Source organism: Peromyscus californicus, unplaced genomic scaffold (genome assembly GCF_007827085.1).
Source record: "Peromyscus californicus insignis strain IS unplaced genomic scaffold, ASM782708v3 Scaffold_9__1_contigs__length_137607984, whole genome shotgun sequence".
Lineage (NCBI taxonomy): Eukaryota > Metazoa > Chordata > Mammalia > Rodentia > Cricetidae > Peromyscus > Peromyscus californicus.
The window spans coordinates 26495715-26518561 of record NW_026294617.1 but is presented as its reverse complement, the minus strand read 5'-3'; positions in this window follow the sequence as shown (position 1 = coordinate 26518561).

Sequence of the window (22847 nt, the reverse complement as noted above, 5' to 3'; positions counted from 1 at the left end):
ATGTTATTTTGATCCATTTTCCAAATTCCTTACATAAATTTCATAACAATTACATTTTATTGTAACTATAGGTAAATGCATGTTTCTATATTATCCAAGGACCTAAGTATTTTGCCAGCCTCTGGCAGGCTCAATATGGTATATGAAAAATACACACTATTCTTTATTTTATTATTTCAGTAGCTTCTTTTTTATTGCCAAAGTTCCACCTTGTGTCTTGTATTTATTATCATTAATATTTTCATACTTGTAAATTAATGTTTCAAATACCTGAGATATTTTTCTCCTGAATAATTTGTATTTACATGGTTTTCTTATACATCAAAGATATTATAAAGTTACCTGTTTAATGTTTTCACTTTGTTTATAGTTTTAAAAACTATTCCAATGTGAAATTTTAAACAAACTTTCAGCATCTCATTTAGATGACTTTTTTCTTGCGATTTATTTTGAACACCTTAAAATGTTATATATATATATATATATATATATATATATATATATATATATATATATATATATGTATTTGAAATTTAAACAGGGAGCCTGGTAGACACAATCTGTGTTGTCTTCTATTAGCATATATGGTTCATATTATCAATAACTTCTTTATAAACAAAACTTTATATTTTGTATAAAGAGTGGACTTTAGCAATGTCTTCCTTTTAGGTCTTTAAACAGCATTCACTGTTAGACTGTATCAGTGAATATTAGTGCATATGCCTTCTCAGATCCATTGGCTTGCAGAATCACTACATTGATAAGTATTTTTATGTCAGAAGCAGAGTTGGTAAGGTCCCAGGACTAGACAGGATATAAGTGTGTCAGGTCATGATGAAGCTTCTGGATTACTTAATCTGTGAAAGTATTCAAATATTTGAACAATAATTGATAGACCTAATATGTAGCTTACTTCCTTCTTATGTGCACAAGTACTTGGTAAGCACTTTATCAAGTTTGCAGATGTATTCTTGTCTCAGCTAAATAATGCAGCATCTTAATGCCTTAGTAGAAATTGCTCATTTCCAGTATTTACCATAAAATTTGTCAGTGCATTCCCTTCATTATTTAAATTTTAATCATTCTAAATATGTGTGTGTTTTCCTTCGATAGCATTACATCATCCTACTTAGCAATGGGAGTTCATTTTTTTAAGGATAATTAAAAAATGTACCTAAGTGCCTTGAAGAAGAAAGAGATAAATAGAAGCGAACTCAGATAGAGATGCCTTCAGTCAGTCTCTCCACTCTTCTACATACATTGCCAAATCTCTTGTGTGGATGACTGCTCTTTTACAGATGATGTAGCACATATGTACCTTGCTCCAGTTTTCGAATTTGTTAAATAGAAATTGTTAAAATATATTTTAATACCCTCAATATTCTTCGAAACCTGAGAAGATGCTAAATAAAATCTAGCATGTCAATGATGAATATGTCTGAAATTATTTTTATTCACGTTAATTTTCCGTTTCTTAGTGTAGGTATTTATGTTTTGTGTTTCTAAAGGTTCATAAGTATGTGACTTGAAATTTGTCTCTGAAGTTATTCACAATTAAAAGATCAGGAATTCAAAAGCAGTTTTAATGTGGAGCAAGTTTTCATGAGAAATAATTGGCCATTACATTAGTTCAGAAAATGACATAAACACAGTACTCTGTGTATGAAATTGTCAAAGTATAATAATAAAAAATGTCAAAAATACATGTTACTTTATAAATCAGAGTTTGACAGGCCACATTTAGTGATGACTCTCTTACTGACAGAGGTCAAAAGTAGTCTACTATTACAAGATGAGAGGGAAAATAAATATGTCCCCCCTCGGTTCCTTCCCTTCCTCTCCTTTGAATTCATTAGCCTCCAACCTTCAGCAATGGGGGTTTCACTTGAGGGAGCTTGTCTACTTTTTATCACCACCTACAGACATGGCTTTGGACCAGAAAGGTGAGATCAGAGTTTTGTTCTTAATGCCTTTGGAGAATAATTTCAGCACATGAGTGTCCAAGGAAACCCTGAAAGCCATATCTCAACTATAACAATTAAAAATATGAAGTCTATGCTACACAACTGTCTCTCTATCTGCTTAAGGGGCCCTAGCAGTAGGAACAGAATCCATCCTTGGTGCATGAGCTGGCCTTTTGGAGCCAACTTCTATGATGGGACACCGTGCACAGCCTTGAGGCACAGGGAGGGTCTTGGACAAGCCTCTACTAAATGTACCTCTCCATGGGAGGACTTACCTTCTCACAGGAGGGAATGGGTGTTGGGTTGAGAGGGGGAGGCTGGAAGGGGTAGGAGGAGGGAAGAGGGGGATCTTTGGTGTGTAAAATGAATAAAAGTTTCCTTAATAAAAAAATAATACAACCAAAAATAAATAAAAATAAAAACATGAAGTCCATGCAAAATGTTAGGTGTTTAGTGTAGCATGAATCTTAAAAGTTCTTATTAATAAAATCAAACCTGAGGCCAGTTATTGGGGTGAACACTAGAAGATCAGAGAGCCAGAACAAGCCATAGCTACCTCACCTCGCCAGATCCTCAGCTGGTCTTGCTTCCTCAGACTGGAGGCCTCTGAGTCCTTATCCAGAATGGGTCTCAGCTGAATTGCTGCTCAAAAGCCTGAATGCTTAACCAGGCCAAATGCTTAACCAGCCAAATGCTTCTAGTTTCTGGTCCTCACACCTTATATACCTTTCTGCTTTCTACCATCACTCCCTGGGATTAAAGGCTTGCTCTCTGGGATTAAAGGCATGAGTCACCATGCTTGGCTGTATCCTTGAACACATGGATTTCTGCCTCTGGAATGCTAGGATTAAAGGCGAGTGCTACCACTGCCTATCCTTTATGTTTAATATTGTGGCTGTTCGGTCTCTGACCCCAGATAAGATTATTAGGGTGCACAATATTTCGGGGAACACAATACCACCTCAGTTTAGGATTAAATTTTATGTTTTTCATTTTGGAATATGGCTCATAATATGATTTAACAAAACATAAAATGATTATATTTTTGACTCTTATGACTATAAAAGTTTTCTAAAAATGCTCAGAGTTAAGGATCCTCAGCCATCTTGGGTCAGGAATTTTGCATCTCTTTTCTGAATTCTCCTGGCTCTTCCCCTTTCAATGCCTTCTTGGTTCATCAATAGTCAGGTGTTTGATGGTTATGGTCGACACACAGACGCAGCCATAATCATGAGGTAAAGCTACTTTCAAGAAACCTTCCCTCTCAGTTCTCAGTTTTTGTTCAGAGATTCACAAAGTTCTACCAGTGTCATTGTAGAAGATATCAGTTTCCACATGTTCTGTGGAATGTTGTTTTGATAGGAAGAAACAGGATCAAAATGGATAAAGAGCAGACCAAACAGTAACCTAGGATGCTTTCCATTATCTATATGGAAATTAGAATTTTCTTATCTTTTAAAACTACTTATAGATAGTTCTTTTAGTCATTTTATTATTGGCTTTTTTGTTGTTTTTGTTTTTACAAATAGCATGCAACACTAACGCTAATGATTTCCTCATACTTAATTTTGCATAATTATTGCAGGAACTAAATTATGCATATTTGTATCAGTAGTAAGTAAAGGTAAATTGGTTTTTATTCAGTAAAAGGATTCATGTTGTCATATGACAGAATGCCTAGTAGATCTAAGTTGTGAACATACTGAAAATTACAACTGAAATGATTCAATTCATTTTAGTCACCTGCATTGCCAACATAAATAATTATCAAAGGATTAGAAATGGCCAGGACTGACTGCATACAAATCCCACTTAGCTGTTGCTTAGTTGAATATTTTGTTCAGAGCAGCCTCAGTCTAGCAGATATGCACACTCAACTAATACCTTACAATTGAACAACCAGCAGAAAGGAATCTGTAATGTACTCTGTAAATCAATCATTGTTATACACTCCTTAATAAATTTAAAAAGAGCAGTTCCTACTGGCAAACATTAAGAAAATTCTAGAAACTTGCTCCTGTACAAAATGGATAAAGCTCTATGTTCACTAAATCCAGAATAACAAATACACTTGGCTTGAAGTTGTTAAGGTCGATTATGTTTCAAGTTTTCTAAGCATTCATAAATGCTTTCGCTCTTCATTAGTTTTGCTTCCTGGTCATATAGCCTAGTTTAGGATTAATAGATTGACTATTCACCAAGAGAAGAAAAATTATTTTTAGTATCATTCTTTGGTACAGAGAGAGAAACTTAGCTTCTGAAGGAGATTGTGAGCTTCAAACAGCTGTTACAACAGACTTCGTTTACCTCATTTGGCCATGAAGAAACTCCCAATCTGAAGTGCAGTCATGTTCCAACAGTACATTTTTTGAGTTCCAAATACAATGTCACCAAAATCTTATTTTTTGAAGTTTTTGCCTTCAGGAAAGATTAGTTATGTCTCACTTGTGTTTGTTTTTCAAATCACTATTGCCACTGGGATTGCCATGTCATGAGCCCTCTCAGTTGGCAGCCTGCGGTTCATCACAATTTGCACCGTTTTATCTAGGAATGCGTGTCAAAGGCACACTAATATATGGTAATTTCTGAGTTATAACCACACTTAATTCCTTTTCAGTAAACAAAGAGTTTATAATAATATTTCCAACTTACCTTATTCAAGGAAATGACTCAACTTTTTTGTAAGTTAAGCTTTGAAATTCCATGTACACATTTATAACTTAACAATTTTACTGCATTACTGTGGGAAGAATTATAAATTGCAATCTACTCTACTACAGTTTATTACTATATTCACTATCACTGTATTCATGATATTTACAAAGCTGTCATTACATTATGAAGACTTCAGCTGGCAAGCATTCTGTATTGGTGGTCTGCAGAAATAACTGTTTTATGTTTCTCTTTGTTTCAATTTTAATTAGGATTATATCAGGATTTACAAACTTAATAATGCCGTACTCTCCCTAAAACTCTCCTGTGACATTGTATTGCTCTTAAATAAAGTGTAGTTCTTACTAAGGTAAAAGGTGCTTGGTTCTTTAATTCTCATTTATCTTTTAATCCTGTTTGTTGTTTTAATGCTACTAGTTGAATTGTTCAACATCCTGAAATCAAACTGGTTCTCTCTCTCTCTCTCTCTCTCTCTCTCTCTCTCTCTCTCTCTCTCTCTCTCTCTCTCTCTCCCTCCCTCCCTCCCCCTCTCCATCTGTTTTAAAGTGAAATATTTCCTGTCTCAGAGCTCAACGATTTAACTTTTTTCTTTTTTAAAAACTTTTTATTGCTTCTTGTGCATTCCACATCATGCATCCTGATCTCATTTATCTCCTTGTCCCTTCATAGCTGCCTTCTGTCCTTGCAACCTCCCACACACAACAAAATACTTTAAAAGAAAGACAAAATCAAAAGGCAAAAACAAACAACAACAAAGACAACAAAAAGTCCCATCATGGAAGCTGTAATGTGACACAGTGAGTCACACAATATACCCTTTAGTTCATACATCTTTTCTTTTAAGTGTTAATGGCAATGAGTCATTGGTCTGGTTTGAAGCCTCTGGCTTCTGCTACATCTTTGGTCCGGGGCCCTCAGTGGGACTCTTCTTGGATATCCTATTGTTTCCTTATGTCATGGAGATCCTGCAGATTTAAATCTGCAGGACCAACCTCTTCATAAGCTCCAACAGTTCACACATAAAGTGAATCTTGAGATGGGTCAACTCATGCCTGTTTCTGGGCTTGAGTGGTAGCTTAGTTGATCAGTCCCTCATCCTAACCACCAGGGGGAGCTCTCCAGCACTGCCCCAGTTAGCTCTTCCACTGTAGCAAGGAACAAGGAGTGTGGCCAGTAAGTAACCCTGCTCTCATGCCCTTGGGACCAGCTCACCTGCACCCATACCACCCTAGCCAGCTCTATTAGTGCTGCAGTTGGAGAGGTGAAAGGCCGGCTTTACTGCTCTCATGCCCCCGAGGCCAGCTCTCTCTCTTGCCACAGGTGGCAACCCTCACCAATGCCACCATATAGCTCATGAGTTGGGGCCGAGGTTAGCTCTCTCACAGTCATGCCTCACCTGTACCCCTGTGTTGTCCAGGCAAGGTGCAGTGCCCACTTTCCCAAATGCTGCAGCCAATGAAGGGCATGCCAGCTCTGCCACATGCCACAGATATCTAGGGGTGGGGTATGGGTGAGGGCAGCACTCACTCCCCCATTCCACCATTTGCAGATGAGGGGTGGGACTATATCTCCCATGTTCACTGGCAGGGCCAAATCACCTGCCCCCAATCAGCAGGGTTAGCAAGGCTTAACCTTTTAATGGGCAAGAAGTTATATATTGCAATAAAAAAAATGTATTTCAATTGGCTTATATAAATTGATGCACTGAAAATCAGCAAATAAAAGAGTTTCTGAAATTTTGTAATCTTAATTAAATTTAAAATATTAAACAAACATATGCCCAAGTTAAGCAGATCTATTCATCTCAATAAACTTCTATACAGTTTGAAAAACCGTTCAGAACAAAAGTTGTTTAGTTTACATTGGATTTTACCCTTTTACGGCCAATATACTTACTTTATGCACTAACCACTAACAAAAATGAAAAAAAAATAGAGTTAGAAGTGAAAACACAATTAACTTTGTATGCGTTGCACACAGCCCTCCCAAGGGGAGGTACAAGCTGTTGTGAGCTGTCCACTGTGTGTATTTGGAACATCTAGGAGAACAGTAAGAACCTGCAAACACTCAGCTATCTCTCAGGTGTCAGAGAGTAAATATCCTTCATACAGGCATCCAGGAAATAGTTTTTGTTAGATATTTCTTAGTAAAATTTTCATTGGTTTTGCTTAGGTGACATACTTTTCTTAACCAACCATCATCACTAAGGTAAAGAAAACTGCTGAGTAGCATTGAATATGTAGCATAGAGACACAAAACCCAGCATAACATAAATTGCTACAAAGACCTGTCTCGCTCCAACAATAATATCTGTGGTGATCAAGCAACCAGCAATACAGGAAATGCTCTAATCTTAGCCTGGTTTGCTTGTTTCCTCTTTCTGCTGGCTCTTGATGTGGCACTATTGTCACAAAGAGTCCCTTTACCTGAACTGTGCTCCCATCTCACTCTATGCACAGCACTCACTGGAGGATCTGACAAAGCTCACCCAGTGTCAAGAGACACCACGTGATTCGCTCCTGGTGGTCAGGAGCTAGTGCACTAGTCCTCATTTGCTGCTTGACAAACTTACTTTAGGTAATTTCTGCTTACTTTCTCCTTCTACTCCATCTGGACTGTGAGCTTACCATGTATTTCAGGTAGTTTTGTACCTTGAACATTATTTTTTCTACAGGTGATTAAAAGTGTGAACAGACGGATAGAGAGTTCAAATTATTCAGAAGATAGAAGTGGAGAGGAAAGTTGGCTGTGGTCGATCATGTCCATAATCTCAGCATTTAAAAAGCTGAGTCAGGAGGACTGGTACAAATTGGAGGTTAGCTTGGGCTAAAAAGTGAGTCCCAGGTTACACCTGAGACACAGTGTAAGATACTGATGAGAAATAGAGAGATAGAGGGAATAGAGAAAATAATTTTTAAAATTCTGATAAAATAGTGTAAATAATCTTATGTAGTAATCTTATAAACATGTTGATTGATTGACTGACATATTTTCACCAAGTTTATGATTGTTTTAAAAGAATCTGGATAGAAACCCAGGAAGAATATCATTACAGAATCATTTTATAATTTCTTACATAACCCCAAACACAAAAAAATCTGTTAAGCGTAGTATTCACGTCTATGCATAAAGAGGAACCTGGAAAGCTCAACACATGAAAAATGAAAAAGTTCACACATGTGGTTGACAGGAAAATCCATGATCCCAGAGGAAAATTCTCCCCATATTTTAAGGAACATGAAAAAGGAGAGATATTTGTGAAAATGTAGGCTCTGAGCTCTGACCAAGAGTAAAGCAAAGTCGACAGACAGGAATGGCTGTCCAGAGCATTCGAGATCAAGATTTTTGAGATTTCAACTATGGCAAAACTTTACTTCTGAAAGAAACAAATATACAGGAGAAATTTAGGTAAACAGAATACAAATTGACAAAAAGTAGGAGTATTAGAACAAAGGAAGACAAATTACAGGTAAATTGAGGGAGAATGATAAAAAAAAGGATAAATATCAGAAACCATAAGGGTGTGTTTTTAGTTTTCTTGTATCATTCTAGGACAGAAGATCTTCAACCCTCAAGCCATAGTATCCATCCTACTTTGTCCTTCCTTTGAATTAGAACTAGAAAGATATTCACCTGCAAGTAGTATTTATATGACCTTCAGCCTCATGCCTGATAAAATTATGTAGATATTAATGTAATAGTACTGGTATTAGTTCCTTAGGACAAATACAGAATTGATGGTTTATAGAACCTCAATTTATTTTTTCATAAACATATAGCTTAGGAGTTAGAGATGAAAATGTCAATAGATCAAAATGAGGATGTGTCTTTTAATGGCTAGTGGCCAGCCTCTTTATGTGTCCTCATGTGGTCTTTCCCTACATGCACTTGGTCTGCTTAACCTTTGTTTGTTCATATATGATCTTTATATGAGGATCTTGGTCAACTCAAATAAAACTCGCACTGAAGACCTTGTCTACCCTTAAAGACTCTATGTCTAAATAGTAATTTTCTTAGGTATTGTACTTGAACATATAAACGGAGGTAAACACAATTCAACACAAAAAAATAATAAAAAGACACTAGCTTCCCCAAGAAATATAATGAAAATTGTAAGCACACAGGTATAAACATTGTCTTATTTTATTTCAATCAGAAAATGCTGAGTGTGATGATGCATGCATATAATGTCAGCACAGAGCATGAAAACTTTACAGTCAGCCTGAGCTACATGGCAAGTTGCAGAAAACCTGCTCTATGGATAAAGCCTGACTCTAGATAAATACATAAACTCATTCATTCATTCATTTAGTCAAGCATTAGGTTGGGTATTATAGGAATCATGAAATCCGTGCCAAATATGACTAAAAAATAGCAGAAATGACTTGGGACAAGATGATATCAAAGGAGATTCAATTGTAGAAATGAGTTTATGCTAAAAATGAAACTTTGGAAATGATGTTTGAACAGGAAGAAATTAGTTATGCAGATAATGCCAGACTATTTAAAACAATCATGCACCCACAGATACATGCACAGGCTTCACAACATCAAATATGAAGTTTTTATATTCTATTACCTGCTAACTCAAATTTCAGTAAGTGATAGAGTCTAGAAATACATTAAATAAATGATTCTGCTTTAAATTAAAGATAAAGGCTATCTTTGAACAATCAGTTATAAAACTGTAACTTACTTAAAAGAAATAACAGTCATTGGATTGACCTAAGACATTTTTAACAATAATGATTTGTACCAAAAGGCACTGCAGTGGGTAAATTCTTCACAACCTTATGTAAACATTGGATGCATTTTTTAAAATCTGTGGAAGTAGGACTGCGTGATAGGCAGGATGAGAGAATGCATGTGTGCTGGGTTTAGACTGACATTTTATATACAGCTGCCTGATCTACATGGTTTGGAAAACTGAGAGATCAAAGAAAGCCGAGCCAATTAACACACTGCCTAATGTGAATTAGCTGGGAGTGGAAGATACTACTTTAAGTCACATTTAAAGGGAGAGGAGGGGAAGGAAGGGTTGTGGATTCAATACAATATTGGTTGCAAAGGGAAATCATAGAACCCAGGTAGTTGAAAAAAATTGTTAATGTAACGGTATCCATTATTGCTCAGTCACCAACTTCTAAATTCTGAAATGTGTTATGAACATATGACAACAAGCAAATGACTCTACAGTGATCTCTCTGTATAAACTAAATATTAAAGTAATAAGGACTGAAGGATATGCTATTTAGTAAATAATGAAAAGTGCTTAAGTTACCAATAGAAAGTGTTTTTTATTGCCTAAAATGAAAACCCAAAGTACTGAAGAGCACTGAAATAAACTTCGGAAGTGAGGAAGAAAAAAAATATCTAAATGTGCTACTTAATTTTAATTCAGAAGACAATAGGGTTTTATGTCTTGAGACCTGAAAAAATAAAGTTTTTACCCAAGAGCATATAATGATGCACTTCTTGTGTATCAGTAAAAGAATTCTGTTTGGGCCGGGCGGTGGTGGCGCACGCCTTTAATCCCAGCACTCGGGAGGCAGAGGCCGGCGGATCTCTGTGAGTTCGAGGCCAGCCTGGGCTACCAAGTGAGTTCCAGGAGAGGCGTAAAGCTACACAGAGAAACCCTGTCTCGAAAAACCAAAAAAAAAAAAAAAAAGAATTCTGTTTGTGAGGCGACTCTTCAATACTGAGGAATTTTGTAGTAACACTATATTATTGGCTCTGTTAAGCAATAAACACAGCTTCAAAAGTTACAAAAAAATGATAAAATAAAATGTATCCCAACCTTTCCGATGTAGACTGAATGTAAATAAGTAGTAAAAAATCTTAGTATGTAAGATTTATTACGCATACATAAAATATAAAGATTTCTTAAATATACTTATCATTGAACAATGAAATATTTCTTATCCCAGTTAATGGGATATGTTTTAAAGGAAACTTTACAACCTTCTAAAATAATAAAAGTCATATGAAGAGCATTCTTTTAACACTTTTCAATAAAATCTGAACTCTAAATCATAGTTGAAAAGGGAAATGTTCAGTCACTTTGAAATTACACAACTTGTTAAATAAAAATGGAAATTAATAATTAGAATGGGCCTATTAGATGTTCAGATGCTACAAGACATTAATGGATCAAATTTCATAGGGAAATAAATATAAATATCCACATTCATTGAGAAAATATGATAGCACTAATGTTTTTGAAAAATCTATTTTAGGAAATAGAGAGACTGCTCAGCACATAAGAGAACTTCCTCTTCATTCCGAGAACCTGAGTTCAGTTCTCAACACCCAGGACAAGAAAATTACAGCTGTCTACAACTCCAACTCTAGGAAAGCCAATGCTCTCTTTGGCTCCCTTAGGTTCACACAGACACACCACATCACATACATGCCACATACATTCACAACACACCGCACACACAACAAACACACACACTACACACACAAGCACATATACAACTCAACCACATATGTAGCACACTACACACATACCACATACACACACACTACAGTCTACACATACACCACACAAGCACATAAAACACATACATACATATACACATCACACACAAACACACACCACACACACATACACATACAAACACACATACAACACACACACATCAACACACAAACACACATACAGACACAACACACACACACACACAAGGAGAGAGAGAGAATAACTTAAAAATTTTAAAACAGCAATACATTTAAAACATAATTTGAAAAAAATAATCTAGAAAAGATTGCGGAAATTATTAACTAAATGAAGAATAACCTAGCACTAATTTAGGACACTAAGACTATTGAATAAACTAAATCTCTACCCTTGTGGTGATTTTTGATGATTTATATAAAACAGCAGAAACAGAACCTAAATTCTAAGCGAATATTCAACCCACAAAAAAGATCTTCCTAAAACAGTTCAATTTCACTTCTGTCCTAAGTAACAATGCTGGGGTAACAATTCACAGTGAAATGTAACTAAAGTCAGACTATACAAATATAAAGGTACAATCTTGAAATACTTTGTATTTACAAATGAAGTCAGTATTTAGGGCAACACAATATATACTCTACTCAATTTTGTATTTTACTATATACACAGCATGTACATATATGGTCATGTATGTGTATAGATTTATGTTACCTATGAGAATATTTCAAGGATGTGATTTTTTCTTTATAGAATCTATTGAAGTATTATCACTTTTTTGGGCATCTACATTTTAAGAAACCCTTGATGGGTATCATGGGTATTAATGTTCTTTGTGCAATATTAATTTTAAGCCAACATATATCCTTGAAGAAATAATCAAGAAGTTAGAAATGTTAACACTAATATGGTCAAGTGACAGTAGATTTAAGAAGCAATGAGCATTATTAGCTTAAAAAGAAGATGTTTTCTGTATGCAATTATTGCTTGAGGAATCATTAACCGCAATAATAGCCGTATGGATCAGCTAAGCATATGTCTCCTTCTGTAATTTATACCCCTTCTAACAGTCGGTGATCCCTTGAGTCGTGATTACCTTAGAAATATAAAGAGGACCTAAAACTAAATAATTTCAATTATAAAATGAACATGTAAATTGTCAGCTAAATTACTTGTACTTAATTAGTCATTTTGCATAATGACAGACATTCTCTTTGGGTCTTTCAGTGTGTTAGATAATGCCTGCAATGTTATTTAAGTTCTAATTATGTACAGGCCCTGCAGAAATGTACTGTTAATCTAAGTACACAGGCCTGAGGAACTCTGACACTCCCGCACTCTTATAGGCAAACTGCAGTGTTAAATGTCTGCTGCAGGAGCCTGTGGCTCATTCAGTCGGTGGTGATGCTAATGTTGGTAGTTTCTTTTTAGAAAGCATTTTACTTTATTTTTTGAGATTATAATGTACTTCAGTTATTTGTGTCTTCACTTTCTTCCCTCCAAAGTCTCTCATATACCCCTCTGTGTTTTCTTTTAAATCCAGGGACTCTTTTTTTTTCATCACTTATTTTTTATTGGAGAAAGAAAAGCCTTTCAAATTTTGTGAGAGGATAACAGAGTGGATTAATAGTGTTGGTTCATTTGGCTTTTAGTTTTTTAAATTTTTTGAATTTTAAAACTGTGCTCACATCCAGAATATGCATTTTCTGAGAATTTTTGTTATGTGGTGACTGTTACTGTAACCACGTAAGAGGCAAGAATTATTCATCATACTACAGTGTTCTTGTATTGCTCTAAACTTGTTATAACAATTTTCTTTATAAACAATTGGGTAGAATTCACTTACAGGGCAATGCATTTTATTCAAATAAAAGGAGGAAAATTATAATGACTTGTTTCCCAGATAGTTATTTCATGCCTGGTGTGGGAGATAGAACAATAAGGGAGGGAAGTTTCCTGTTTCAGTATGTTTACTCTAGAGTGAGCTGTGCGTACATAAATGAGTGCACATGTGCCTGGCATTCTATGAAGGACGATGAAGAATAGATCAGGATTAAACTAACATAACATCTATGTAGCAGACTATGGTAGCCTAGGGCAGATAAATACAGTCATGTCACAGTGGCTGAGGCAAAGTGTTTAAGTCTGACCTGGAATTTATGTCCTTTTTACTCATGTGTGGAGAATACAACCTGCACCTTTTTCATGCAAATCAGTCTCAAGCACCAGAAAGTTATGTAAAGATTGCTTTTGCTTTGTGGAGAGGTAAGAGTGCTTCATAGTTGGAAAAATGATACCACTTATGGTGCATAAGGGATTGTCAGCATCTGCATGCAAGTATGAAACTGATTTCAGTAAACAGTAGACATTTAACAAATACTATAGAATAGTTTCTTATTTTTGACATTTGTAAAGAGAGTTTAAACTAACCATTGTGAAAAACAACTTAAAAGTGTGCCATGTTATCAGGGTAAGAGCTCTGTAGTTATATTCAAAAGAAGCATGTTAATATAATTCTGACATTTAAAGATATTTGACAACTTTTACAATGATATTGAATTGTTAAAAAACTTTAGGAACAACTGAGTTTATCTCTTCTTACATAAAGCACAAATAATGCAAACTATGTTGAACCAATTAGTAATGGAGAAAATTACTTATCGCAAATGCATTTGAAGTTAATTCATATGATGATGAAAAGTGGTTTAAACATTACTACACAATACTGTTTGCAGACAAATAAATTTATAAATTTGTTATATAACAGTTGTTATATCACAGTTCAAACAGAAAGAAAAGAATAACCAAGATCTCTTTTAATAAACCAGACTGTAATTCACAGAGTTTGTCTCTTTGGACACCATTAAATTAGGTTCACAAGGAAAAATACCCCTGCTCTGAAAGCATTGCCCATACAACAGATGGAACATTTACCATGGGTTAGTGGATAACATCAGTTTATGACCAAATGAAAAAAGAAGCACCAGGTGTTTTACAAATTATTACATTATTCATCAACAACACTTCCTTGCCAAGAATGCTTGAAAAAAAGTCTCAAAAATCAATGAAGTTGCTTGGCTATCAGTGCACAAAATACAAATTTAATTAATTAAAAATGCATTGCAATCTGGAGAGTGGTTTGGAAAAATTCAATTCTAAACATTGACCTCAAACAATTTCTAAAATATTTTTTTCATTTTAGGGCATATTTTAAGGAGTGAAAATTGAAATTAAATTACATTAGTTGGTCCTATAATTTGACTCATATTTTTGTAGTGTTAAGACACATTTTCCTAGGGTAACATGAAAAAGATGTTTTAGACCATTATTTTGTAAATTTGTCTCTTGAGATAGAAAACAGAAATGATATCTGTTATTGTAGCAGCATGCTTCAGTACAAGCCTACATTATACATTGTTTAATCATAGCATGGGATATTATTATAATGACACATAATCTTCCTCATCAAACATTTTAGTATTGGTTGAAAAACAATATAAATTTAAATATTTTGATTTGGAAGTATATTGCTATTTGAATGTTAATAAAACAATTATTATTTAAAGTCACTAAATTACAATAATAAACTGGATGACTAATTCACCCATAATGAATGTGGAAAATGTTAATAATGATCAAGAAGAAAAACACTTTGGTCAGTAGAAGGACTTTTGTAGTGATATATTGTGTACCCTAATAAACTTATCTGGGGATCAGAGGATAGAGCCAGCCACTAGATTAGACATAGAGGCCAGACAGTCATACACACCCTTAATCCTATCACTTGGGAAGCAAAGATCCCTGTGGATCTCTGTGAGTTCAAGGTCACACTGGGAACAGAGTCAGGCAGTGGCAGCATATGCTTTAATCCCAGCACTTGAGATCTCCTGTCTTCGCTTGGGAAGCACACATGCCTTTAATCCCAGGAAGGGACATGGCTGGGTGGAGAACGGTATATAAGGCGTGAGGAGACAGGAACTGAGCAGCGTTCAACTGAGACCCTCAGGGGTGAGAACTCAGAGGCTTTCAGTCTGAGGAAACAAGATCAGCTAAGGAGTTGGCAAGGTAAGGTTGGATGTGACTTGTTCGGTTTCTCTGATCTTTCAGCTTTCACCCCAATATCTGGCTCCAAGTACGTTTTATTAATAAGACCATTTATCAATTTGTGTTGCAGACATTGAGTAGAACTAGCTGATATTTGCTACCCTATGTGTATTTATTTGCTCCACTTCAGATACTTGTAGTTTTTCTTGACATTGTATAACATTCTGTTTTACTCTCTAGCTCTTCTTTCTTCTCCTCCTCACCCTCTTTTCCATCTTTTTTTTCTTTTCCCTCTTTCTGTTTCTGACTGTCTTTGTCTGTCTGTCTTTCATTTTCTTCAGTGCCGTCTTTCCTCTCTTCTGCATGATGGCTATTGGGTGGATATTATACAGTAGAATGTGAAGGAAAAGAAATTCCTTCAGGAAGGAATGAACCCTTCAGAGTCAAAAAAAGGAACTTGAGGGGAGAACGCCATCATTCAGATTATTTAGTTCATTCTTTCTTCACATTCTAATTATGATTTATTTTATTTTGCAAGCACTCAGGAGCCAGAAACATTTCTATAAGAACAGATTAAGTTGAGGGAAAATAAACAGCGCCTCTCTGGGAGGTGCCCTGACCCACACCGAGGCATGTTTGTCTTTCCGTGAAAGTTGTTTGAGAAGTCCACACCCATGCTCTCAGGGTGCGACTCATTCTCTTAATTGCCATGCTTGATTGTACTTTAACCAAATCTACACTCTAATTTAAAAAATTACTGAAAAATAATAAGAATATACTTATTTTATGTACATACTGAACAATTTACTTTATCATATCACGGTTATTTTCATATGTAACTTAAGCAATTTTACAATATGAAAATACTGTATACCTCCAAGCAAATACACCACACAGTTTATAATCATAACACATATTCATGCATTTACTGCAATAATGTATTCATAGTAACTTCTTAACTGCATTAATTCATATTCACTCATTTGGATCTAAAAGATTGAGTTTTTCAGATTTTCAGTCAATGAAGACAAAACAGGCACAGAACTATTCAAAACTTGTTTATATAAAGTTGTTTTTATACTATAACTGCTTTTCTATCTCTATCCTTTATTCAGCTACTTAGTCCTTCACCTTCTCATTTATTCTATGAATTTGACCCTGTTCAATCTTCTATTGCTGTGATGAAACACCATGACCAAAGCATCCTGGAGAGGAAAAGGTTGATTTGGCTTATGCTTCTTCATCATTGTTCATCATAGAAGGATGTCAGGACAGTAACTCAAACAGGGCAGGAACAGTTTCTGGCTGGCTGCTGGCTGCCTGGCTGGCTGGTCCCAATGTATCTCTCTCTTTTTCTCTCCTTCCTCCTATTTATTCTCTCTGCCCGCCAGCCCCACCCATCCCTCTACTGCCCATCAATTGGCTGTTCAGCTGTTTATTGGGCCAATCAGGTGCCTTAGGCAGGCAAAGCAACATATTTTTATATCATTAAACAAGTGCAGTATAAATGAATGTAACACATCTTTACATAGTTTCAGTAATATTCCACAACAGTGACCCCTCAACTGTGTCAGATTTTACAACCCTGAAAGAGTGAGATTCCCTGCATAAGAAAGCAGGTAAGCTCTCAGGCCTTTTCAAGACAATGGTCTGTTCACGAGAGTTTCTTTGCTTTCTAGTGTAAGAAAAAGTCAAACACGGTAATAGAAAAGCTATTATGTGCCTACTATGGTATGATTTATGCTAATAAAGGTAAAAATAAAATTATGTTTTCATAAAAATTGCAATATGTTTCATGTCAAATCATGTATTTCATTCAAAAAATGGATTGCTAGTTAAAACAAGATTTTCATATAAATCATATTAATATTGCACAAAGACAATAAATGGCTCTTCTCACTGTGTGGTTTCCTTCCCATATTTCATTTCAATTTATTTCCTTTGTGAGTCTGATTCAGTTTTTCAAGACAATATAGGATTCTCAATCTTCCTTTTTTCTTTTCTGGAATCGGCTAACACTTTTTCCTTTGGAACTGGCTTAATCTTTTTCTGCTCACCCAGTAAAAGTCTCTGGTGAAGCCTATCAAGTGAGCAGAAGTCACAAAGACTCCTTAGAAATAAGTAAACTCATTTTTAAACAACCAGAATATTGGGAAGGGGGAAAGTATCCAAAAATACATGGTGTTTATTATGGTGATCTATATTCCTGTTGCATGGATGACAAAGAAGCAATTAAGTTAATTGAACAGTTGTTGAGCTCAAAGGGGGATTTGTTTTCACATATTGAACTAATTACAGGTTGTTGTTGTTTTTTTCCTGTAACCTTCATAAAAATTGGCAAAGATGATATTAGTGCTCTATGCTAATGAGGAAACTATAGACTATTCAAAAGAATATTCTAGAGGTTAGTATCTGGTAGCTGGGGATGTAGTTCTGTCAGTAGAGTCCTTTCCTGGTCTACGTGAGGTCCTAGCACTGCACAAGCCTGCTCTGATGGCACAGTCTGGAATCAAGTCCCTTGTAAATAAGCTGCAGAAGGATTAGAAATTTAAGGTCATGTCTGCTACACAGTACTTCCAGGCCTGCATGAATAGGACACTGTATCTCCAAAATCAAAATAATAAATATCCGCATCTGAATAATAACTCCTGTCTGTGGAAGTAGTAAATATCATGCTGTTACTGAAGATTTATTTGTAGTTGCTGCTGAAATATATTATCAAAAATGATAGTCTGGGCTATGGGAATGATTTAGCATATAAATTGTGTGTTGCACAAGCATGAGGACTAGGGTCAGGATACCCAGCACCCATCAAAATGGTGGTTGGATATGGCAAGCCACTTGTAACACCAGCACTGTAAGGTAGAGATAAGAGGTCCCTGGAGAAAGCTAAGTAGCTAGACTTGCATTATCTGAACACTCTGTGTTTGGTTGAGAGACTACATATCACAGAGAAAGTGGAGAGTGATGGAGGAAGTGATGTCAGCCTCAGGTCTCTTCACACACCTGCATTCATATGCATCAACACGCAAATAATCCACACACACTCAAAAAACACACAATTGCACATATACACACATGAAAAAAATAGGTAAGCCATCATGAAAATGAATTTTTAAAAGCCTTACCATGATATTTTAGTATTTTATAAGTAAGGATAGTTGGTGCAGCTACCTACAAATTTTAATTTATAATTTTATTTTCAATTCTTTATTTTTTTCTCCTATTCATTCTCATTTTCTTCTTCTTTTTTTTTTTTTTTTTTTTTTTTATGGAGCTGAGGACTGAACCCAGGGCCTTGCGCTTGTTAGGCAAGTGCTCAACCACTGAGCTAAGTTCCCAACCCCCATTCTCATTTTCCATACAATTTATATCATACTTATTTCTTAAAATGCCAAAGACTGTAGACTGCTGTCGTAACTATTTCCAGAAAGCATACCATGCTTTAAATGACATCAAGAAGTAAAACAACATTTGAATTTTATTGCATTTTGATTTGACAAATTCAAATTCTTAATATAGTAAAGATGTTACATTAATCCATTTGGTTAGGTTAGAAATAGTTTTGGTTTTACTATGTAGCAACAATTGAAAAAGAAGAGACCATGAATTTGAAAGGGAGCCAAGGAGCATGGGGACGTGTGAAAGGTTGGAGGAATAAAAGAGAAGGGAAGAAATGAAGTAACTATAATCTGAAAAAATAAAAAAAATATATTATAAAAAGAAAGATCTGAGGGAATTTAAATACAAAACACCATAATAGTTTGAATTCCGTACTCCTTGTGAAATCTTTGAATGTATTACTTAGATATACTATAACTTTGAAAAGAAATGGCTCTAATTATGCCCTGTTATGTAGCCATACTGCTTGCTCACTGGTATGTTAAAAAAAATAAACTATGTTTTATTCATCTTTCATTTTCATTTTTACACTTTTAATAAGTCCACATAATAATGGGTTTCTTCATGTACAACACTGTATTTGGATCACCTCTGACAACTCCCTTACACCTCTCTGCTCCTCTTGATGATTATTTACTACCTCCAAAGATGCCCCTGCAACTTTCATCCCTGCACATCTACATGTTATATGCACATAAATGTCCATGCTCACACACGAGTTGACATACCTGTACAATCTAGTTCTTAGAAAAAAAAAATAGGATATATTTCCCTTTAATTTGCCTTTTACCCCTCTCCTGTTAAACCTTTTCCTCCCTCATTGTCTTACCCAGGGCTACTACTGAAACATCAAGACCAAAACAACCGGGATGAAAAGAGTTTATTTGGGTTACACTTCCACATAGTAGTTGATTATTGAAGGAAGTCAGGACAGGAACTCAAACAAGTCAAGAACCTAGAGGCATTTGCTGATACAGAGGCAATGAACGGGTGCTGCTTAGTGGCTGTCTGCTCATCATTTGCTCAGGACCACCTGCCCATGGACGGCACCACCCACAATGGGCTGAGTCCTCCACCATTAATCACTAATTAAGAAAATGTCCTAAAGGCTTGCCTACAATCTGACCTTACGGAGATATGTCTTTTGTTGTGGTTTATGTCAAGTTGACTCAGAACTAGCCGCCACACTCACAGAGTTCCTTTTATATCATCACATAGCACATGCATAGGCCTGTCTGTCAGTGTACCCGTGTAGACTATGCAGTTGAGAGCAAAACTTGTTGTATTTGTTTTTCGGAGTATGGATTTTTGCATCAAATATGATATTATGTATATGATCAGTTTTCTACCAATGGTACACACTTTCTTCTTAATTATTAATTGCTAAATAAAGTTGAGTGTGTGTGTGTGTGTGTGTGTGTGTGTGTGTGTGTGTGTGTGTGTGTGTCTGTGTATGTGTTTACATACACAAGGTATATGTTTTAATTCATTTACCTTTTGATCTGCATCTAGGGTGGTTCCTTATCTTGACCACTGTGACTGGAGCAGCAACAAACATGGATGTGCCAGTTATGTTTTGTTACACTAAGTTCTTGTACACTGACTTGGAATCTCTTGGGTACATATTCAGGCGTGATAGAACTGAATCACAAGGGAGTACTATTTCCAAGTTTTTGATAGACCTCAACTTCTGCCATCCAATGATTGCTTACTTTCTGTGTGCTCATGCATGCATCTTCTTCTGTGTTTAAGTTCTATTCTAAGCCAGGCTCAACGCATTTAATTACATCTGCAAAGATCTTGGCTCAAAATGAAGTACTCTCTGAGGTTCCAGATAAACATTAGTTTGGAGAGGGCACAACTGAATTTATTTGCTCAGTGAAAATAACATTATTATTTAATTTTTGAAAATGTAACACTATGCTTACATCATTTTCCTCTCCCTATTCTTTCCTTTAAACCCTCCCATATTGCTCCCTTGCTCTCTTTCAACTTCATAGCCTCTTTTTCAATTTCATTAAGTATTGTTATAAAAATGAATTAACAGCTATTTCAGACAAAATAAAAAATGTAATTCAATGACAGTAAACTTGAGCTATAGGAAATACTAACAGAAGATATTGACAGAGGAAAAAATTGCCTTGAATCCATTAATGTTAAATAATTCATCTATACCAGTGCCATGAGGTTATTTCATCGGTGTTGTATGTGATGATTGTTATCTTGAATGAGAGTAGCTCCTTCATTGTTAAGGATACTGAAGCCTATATCCCAGGAAGGAAATCAGGCTTCTATGTAGCATGACTTCCTGTAAGTTACCCATGTTCTTGTACATAACCCAGATTAAAATTCTGGGTGTACCAGGCTAGTCTTGGTTGGAACTTTTTCATCGATCTGTTATTTCCCTCTATGTATGGCAAATTGGAACAGATGCACAAAAAAGGCAAAACAACAACATAATTATTGTTGTGCTGCCTGACTGAGACAGACTTACTTTGTTTACAACTTGAGTACAGTTGACATAAGCTGTTACTGAAGCAAGGGCACACTCTGGTCTTTTCCAGAGCTTTTATTTAGATGCCTTTTTTATTCTACATAATTTTCTTGTCTGTTTAAAATTTAGGCAAAATTTCTCCCAATACCTGTCATTTTTATAACCAAAATATGTCTTTCTTTGGGAATTAGGAACTGTTCCTTTGATGTGTACGGATAAGCAGGTAGCACCACTCTCTCCACTACTAAGGTGCTGCAGGAACAATTTAAAGGGAACAATAATGGGTAAACACAACGTAATCACACAGAAAAGAACTTGTGACATCAAGGATAACGCAGAGCAGAAGTAAGTTCAGTTTCATGCCCTGTTATAGTCACCTTGTGTGAAAACTTTCTTGACAGTTTATCTGGCCAGTATTCAATGATAATAATAGTGCCATAAGCAGAGCCATAGAGCAATGGATTCATAACAATACATAAGTATAACAATCATCTCAAGCTTCATGGAATCCTAAAGAAGAAATATCTACAGTATCCCTAATGTATTAAATTTCTGTGTCACAGTGCTGTCTTCACCTTTTTAAATTTTTATTTTATTCATTGTACATACCAACCACAGATCTCCTTCTCATCCCTCGTCCTACTTCACTTCACCCCCATCCCCTCCTCCAACAGGGTAAGTTCGCCCATGGGGGGCAGCTTAAGCCTGGTACATTCAGTTGCAGCAGGACCAAGCCCCTCCCTGTTTTGTCAGAGGTGAACAAGGTGTCCAACCATAGGCAATGGGATCCAGAAATCCAGCTCATCATACACCAGGGATAGATCCTGATCCCACTGCCAGGGCCCCTCAAACAGACCCAGCTACACAACTGTCTCCCTGTCTTCACTTTTGCTCACAGTGACACGGCAACGTAATTGTCGATGTTTGTAACTTTGTCTGTTATGTTTGGAAGGCCTTTCAATCAAAGAGTCTATTAAGGATAGCAGTTAATTTAAGTGATTAACCATACTCTGTAATGTCAGGAAAGGGGCAATAGACTATTAGGGCTAACTGCCCTGGGGGAGATCACAGTGGCTCTTACTGTATAATAGACAGAGAGGGAATAGTGTTTGGATGTAAAGAGTTCCATTGTAGATCTAAATTTATTTTGAAGCCGTGTTTTTTTTTCCTAAAAAAAAATATTTTAATGAGTATATGTGTATGAAGTATGTGCCCATGAGTGTGGCTCCCCCAGGGACTAGAAGTGTCTGATAAGTCTGGAGCTGGACTTATAGGCACTTAAGAGTTTCTGGGTTTGAGTTCTAGGAAATAAACTCAAAAACTCTGTAAGAACAGTAAACACTTTCAATCAATGAGCCATCTTTCCAGTTCTGATCAGTTTTAAATGGAGACCATAAAGTACATACTCTATAGAGGAAATTGATAATCAAAAGACCAAAAAAAAAATCAAACCAGAAACTGCCATTTGCTACACTGACAAATTCTCATGACCAGAAGGAAAACATAGAACAAGTTTTGGAAAGGATGTAGAGAGCTCCAACCTTGGCAGGATTCCCAACTTGAGCTTCAGGGCTGAAGTTTGTGTACTACTTTATTGGTTTTGTTTTTTAAAACACAAAGGCCAACCTTGAAGAAATAGTAACATAATGGAACTGTGAATTTATTATTAAGTCCTAGGGTGACCCAAGCTCTGTAAGGTGAAAACAGGAGCATGTGTTCTGAGCCCTGTTCAATTATTTCACACAGTGAAGAATAGTATGGCTAGTGTCCAAGTGTCAATCTCTGCCTGGGATTTTTCTTTCTGGAAGAC